We start from the raw sequence: 6,282 nt of genomic DNA, 5'->3' as shown, positions 1-6,282 counted from the left end.
TTAATTACGGTTTTTAATTAATTATTATTAATATTTAAACCTAATTATTATTATTATTATTATTAGTTTTATTTTTACTTTTAATTTTTATTTATATATTTTAGTTAAATTAGTTTTATTAAATTGTAAAATTAGTAGTTTTATTAAATAAATAATATAAAAATAATATTTTTATAAAAATTGTACTTTTTACAACTTTTTGTATATTTTTATATTTTGTCCCTTTTTAATCGTTGTAGCGTAATATTTATATTTTTCGCTCATATTTAATTTTAAACTTAGTTTTTGCTATAGTTATTTTTACTCCTATATTTTTAGGCTTTGCCGTAGAATTCCTTAAGTGCTTTTTCTTTAGACTAAGATTTAGGTGCTTTAGAATTTTGCGACGCCTTTTTAAGTTTTAGTTTTTTTTTTTTTTAAGTTATTTCCATTTGGGATTTAGTTTTTCCTTGTAAGCTTTAATATTTTTAGACACCTTTTACTATGTACCAATTATCATTCCAATTAATAATTTCAATTTGCGATTATAATTTTAAGTTAGTTGTAGTAATAAGGTTAGGTTAGTTAAGTATTTTTAAGTTTTTATAAGTTTCTTTTATTTTTCCGTCACCTTTTATTTTATTTTTTTTTAAACCATTTTTTCTTTTTCGACCTTTTTCGACGAACTCTTTTTCTCTCTTATTTCTCGCTATTCTAGTTTTAGGACATAGATTTTTATTCTACTTCTTATCTAAATTTCTTAAAATTACGAAAATTTATTTTAAGTGGTTAAATTGATAGACATCAAAATTTTCTGGTTCGTAGTAATAGTTGGATTTGTACGTGGACCGGGTTATTGGAGCCAAACAGTCCTCAATTATATTGAGACCAAACGAATCCTGCCCCTCTGCTGCATCTTTTGGCTATTCGAAACGTGGGCAAAATCAGAAAAGTCTATTGATTGGATAACTTATTATAATTTTTCTTTCCTTTTTAAAACTAATAGGATATTCAGTGAATGCACCGAGCAAGACGTTCATCACCTTTTGTACGTTCACCACCTGTAACTAGATCAAGACGTTTAACAAATATAACCGCCGTTGATTTTTCTTTAGAATCGTCATCCAGTCGACCAAGTACTTCAGTTCAAATTTCCGATAATCCATTTTTTGAACCCGACCTCACAATTGAGAATCCAGAAAATATTCAGGAACGGTTCATAGATCCTGAACCATTAAACTTTCCTCCGGAACCACCAATCATTCAAACAGAGATTGTTGAGGAACGAACCATTAAAACAGAATCATCTAGTGATACCGATTCAACAAATTCAATTATGGAGAATCTGGAACCGTTAAGTATGGAAGACCGAATGAGAGCTAAACGCACTGGCCAAGGTCACGCAATTACTCATCCAGACATTAATGCGCCAGATTATGAAATCAAAGGACAAATTCTACACATGGTGACTAATCAATGCCAGTTTAGTGGTGTGCCGAAGGAAGATCCAAATGAACATCTACGTACCTTTAATAGGATCTGCACACTATTTAAAATCCGAGAAGTGGAGGATGAACAGATATATCTCATGTTATTTCCCTGGACTTTAAAGGGAGAAGCCAAAGATTGGTTGGAATCGTTACCTGAAGGGGCGATCGATACATGGGACGTTTTAATTGACAAATTTCTTAAACAATTATTTCCTGCATCTAAAGCCGTAAGACTTCAAGCAGAAATTGTTACGTTCACACAGAAGCCAAATGAAACTCTATATGAGGCGTGGACAAGATATGGAAAGTTATTAAGAGGATGTCCGCAACATGGTTTAGACACCTGTCAAATAGTACAAATATTCTACCAAGGATGCGACATCACTACAAGGAAAGATATAGATATAGCAGCTGGTGGTTCTATTATGAAGAAAACCGAAACTGATGCTTACAAAATTATTGATAACACTGCTTCCCACTCACATGAGTGGCACCAAGAAAAAGATATCATTAGATCATCTAAAGCAGCTAGAGCCGATTCTAGCCATGACTTAGATTCCATTTCCGCAAAGATAGATGCTGTGGAGAGACGAATGGAAAAGATGACTAAGGATATTCACTCAATACGAATTAGTTGTGAGCAGTGTGGAGGACCACATTTGACAAAAGATTGTCTAAGTATTGAATTAACAATGGAACAAAGAGAGAATATTTCATACATAAACCAAAGGCCTGGAAATAATTATCAGAATAATTATCAACCGCCAAGACCGATTTACAATCAAAACCAGAATTATAACCGAAATATTCCATACAATAACCAACAAGGTCCTAGCAATCAACAAGTATCCAATAATACTTACAATCAGCAAAGACCAAATTTTCAAAACAAACCACCACAACAAACCGATGATAAAAAGCCGAATTTAGAAGATATGATGACAAAGCTAGTTGAAACTCAAACGCAGTTTTTCACATCTCAAAAACAAACCAATGAACAAAATGCTCAAGCATTTAGAAATCAACAAGCTTCTATTCAAAATCTGGAACAAGAAGTAAGTAACCTAGCAAGGTTAATAGGTGAAAGAAAACCGGGAAGTTTACCTAGTGATACAAATGCTAACCCCCGGAATGAAACAGCTAAAGCTATTACCACAAGAAGTGGTACAACACTTAAATCACCTGAAATACCTGTAACTTCTGATGAAACTATTCCTACTCCACAAGAACCACAACCTGATCAAGATAAGGAAAAAGAACCGGTAGTTGAAAAGGTTAATGAAGATAACACAGTTAAGGATAAACCTTATGTTAAACCATACCAACCACCACTTCCTTACCCGAGTAAAATGAAGAAAGAAAAACTTGAAGCAGAGCAATCCAAATTTTTGGATATGTTTAAACAGATAAATGTAAATCTTCCTTTCATTGATGTGATTTCAGGAATGCCTAGATATGCTAAATTCTTGAAAGATCTGATCACGAATAGAAAGAAAATGGAAGAACTTTCGGCTGTTACTATGAATGCTAATTGTTCAGCAGTGCTGTTGAATAAGATACCAGAAAAATTATCTGATCCAGGAAGTTTCACAATTCCATGTTTTCTGGGTAGTCTTAGTTCAATAGAAGCATTGGCAGACTTAGGTGCTAGTATAAATCTAATGCCGTATTCACTATACGCTAAACTAGACCTTGGAGAATTGAAACCAACCAGAATAAGCATACAACTAGCCGATAGATCAATAAAATATCCTAGAGGGATAATGGAGAACATGCTAGTTAAAGTTGGTACTTTAGTATTTCCAGTAGACTTTGTTGTTCTGGACATGGAAGAAGATTCTCAAGTTCCTCTCATATTAGGAAGACCATTCTTAAACACGGCTAAAGCAATGATAGACGTGTTCGGTAAGAAACTGACCCTAAGTATAGAGGATGAGAGTGTTACCTTTTCAGTTGATAGAGCAATGCAACAACCACAATCTGCAGATGATACATGTTATTATATTCAAACTATAGATGCACATGCAGAATTATTAGAAGAATTTCCAGAATTACAAGGAACAGGAGAATGTTCTTTAGGAGAAGGTAATGAACCAATTGATGAAGCTGAAATGTTAGCTACACTTATAGCTAATGGATATGAACCAACAACAGAAGAAATTCAAATGCTAAAAGAAGAAGACAGATATCGATATAAATCATCAATAGAAGAACCTCCGAAATTAGAGTTAAAGCCACTTCCAAACCATTTGGAATACGCTTATTTACATGGTGAATCTGAATTACCTGTAATAATATCGTCTTCTCTTACTGAAAATGAAAAATCACAACTCATTTCTGTGTTGAAAGCTCATAAACCAGCCATTGCATGGAAGATTCATGATATTAAAGGAATAAGTCCTTCGTATTGCACACATAAAATCCTTATGGAAGAAGGTCATAAAACGTATGTGCAACGCCAACGAAGACTAAATCCTAATATGCAAGATGTAGTTAAGAAAGAGATTATTAAACTGCTAGATGCAGGTTTGATATATCCAATTTCTGATAGTCCATGGGTAAGCCCAGTTCAATGCGTACCTAAGAAGGGTGGCATGACTGTCATTATAAATGAGAAAAATGAGCTTATTCCTACTAGGACTGTAACAGGATGGCGTGTATGTATTGATTATAGAAAATTAAATAACGCCACCAGAAAAGATCACTTTCCCTTACCTTTCATAGATCAAATGTTGGAAAGATTAGCCGGAAATAGTTACTATTGTTTTCTAGATGGATTTTCCGGATATTTTCAAATTCCAATAGCACCCGAAGATCAAGAGAAAACCACATTCACGTGCCCTTATGGTACTTTTGCTTACAAACGCATGCCATTTGGACTTTGTAACGCCCCTGCAACCTTTCAAAGGTGTATGATGGCGATTTTTCATGACATGATAGAAGAATGCATGGAAGTTTTCATGGATGACTTTTCAGTCTTCGGTGATACATTTAAATCATGTCTAGTTAATCTGGAACGAATGCTAATTAGATGCGAAAAATCAAATCTAGTACTTAATTGGGAGAAATGCCATTTCATGGTTAAAGAAGGCATCGTTCTTGGACATAAAATTTCAAAAGAAGGAATTGAAGTGGATAGAGCTAAAGTAGATGTAATTGCTAAACTTCCACATCCCACCAATGTTAGAGGAGTTAGGAGTTTTCTAGGGCATGCCGGTTTTTACCGACGTTTCATAAAAGATTTTTCTAAAATTGCCACTCCTATGAATAAACTCCTAGAAAAGGATGCGCCATTCATCTTTTCAGATGAGTGTATCAAATCTTTTAATATTCTTAAAGAGAAACTCACTAATGCACCGATCATGATAACACCAAATTGGAATCTACCATTTGAACTAATGTGCGATGCAAGTGATTTTGCAATGGGAGCCGTTTTAGGACAAAGGATTGAAAAACGATTTCAACCTATATACTATGCTAGTAAGACGTTACAAGGAGCACAAACGAACTATACAACTACTGAAAAAGAACTCCTTGCTATTGTCATTGCTTTTGACAAATTCCGAGCATATCTCGTTTTAGCAAAAACGGTGGTCTATACCGACCATTCTGCTCTTAGATACCTATTTTCAAAACAAGATGCTAAACCAAGATTAATCCGTTGGATCTTACTCTTACAAGAGTTTGATATTGAAATCCGAGATAAAAGAGGAGCAGAAAATCTCGCCGCTGATCATCTTTCTCGTCTTGAAAATCCCGAATTAGAAGTTCTGAATGAATCGGCCATACAAGACAACTTTCCTGATGAATATCTATTGAAGATAGATTATAAAGAAATCCCATGGTTTGCAGACTATGCAAACTACTTAGTTTGTGGATTCCTTGAAAAAGGATTATCGTACCAAAGACGAAAGAAATTCTTCAGTGACATAAAACACTATTTCTGGGAAGATCCACATTTGTTTAAAAGTTGTCCCGATGGAATAATACGCCGATGTGTATTTGGAGATGAAGCTAGTAAAATTTTAAACCATTGTCACACAGGACCAACAGGAGGGCATTATGGGCCTCAACTAACAGCAAGAAAAGTTTATGAAGCTGGATTCTATTGGCCTACAATTTACAAAGACGCACACCTTCTTTGCAAATCCTGTGATGCATGTCAAAGGACCGGAAAAATAAGTCAACGTGATGAAATGCCACAAAATGTCATCCAAGTATGTGAAGTATTTGACATTTGGGGTATTGACTTTATGGGTCCATTTCCAAAATCTCATAATAATCTATATATACTCGTAGCCATTGATTATGTATCTAAATGGGCGGAAGCACAAGCTCTCCCAACTAACGATGCACGAGTTGTAATCAACTTTTTAAAACGTCTTTTTGCAAGGTTTGGAACACCGAAAGCTTTAATAAGTGATCGGGGTACTCATTTCTGTAATAATCAACTTGAGAAAGTTCTTAAAAGATATGGAGTAACTCATAAAATCTCCACCGCATATCATCCACAAACAAGTGGACAAGTTGAAAATACCAACCGAGCTTTAAAACGTATTCTAGAAAAAACCGTAGGATCAAATCCGAAGGAATGGTCCATTAAATTGGAGGATGCACTCTGGGCTTTTAGAACAGCCTACAAAACTCCAATTGGAACCACACCTTTTAGACTTGTTTATGGAAAAGCATGTCATCTTCCAGTAGAAATTGAACACAAAGCATTTTGGGCTTTGAAGACATGTAATCTTGATTTACATGAAGCCGGACGTCTACGATTAAGTCAACTAAACGAATTAGAAGAATTAAGACATGA

This window comes from Rutidosis leptorrhynchoides, chromosome 3 (assembly GCF_046630445.1).
Source record: "Rutidosis leptorrhynchoides isolate AG116_Rl617_1_P2 chromosome 3, CSIRO_AGI_Rlap_v1, whole genome shotgun sequence".
Taxonomy (NCBI): domain Eukaryota; kingdom Viridiplantae; phylum Streptophyta; class Magnoliopsida; order Asterales; family Asteraceae; genus Rutidosis; species Rutidosis leptorrhynchoides.
The sequence above is the reverse complement of the archived record's forward strand: the minus strand, read 5'-3'. Positions refer to the sequence as shown.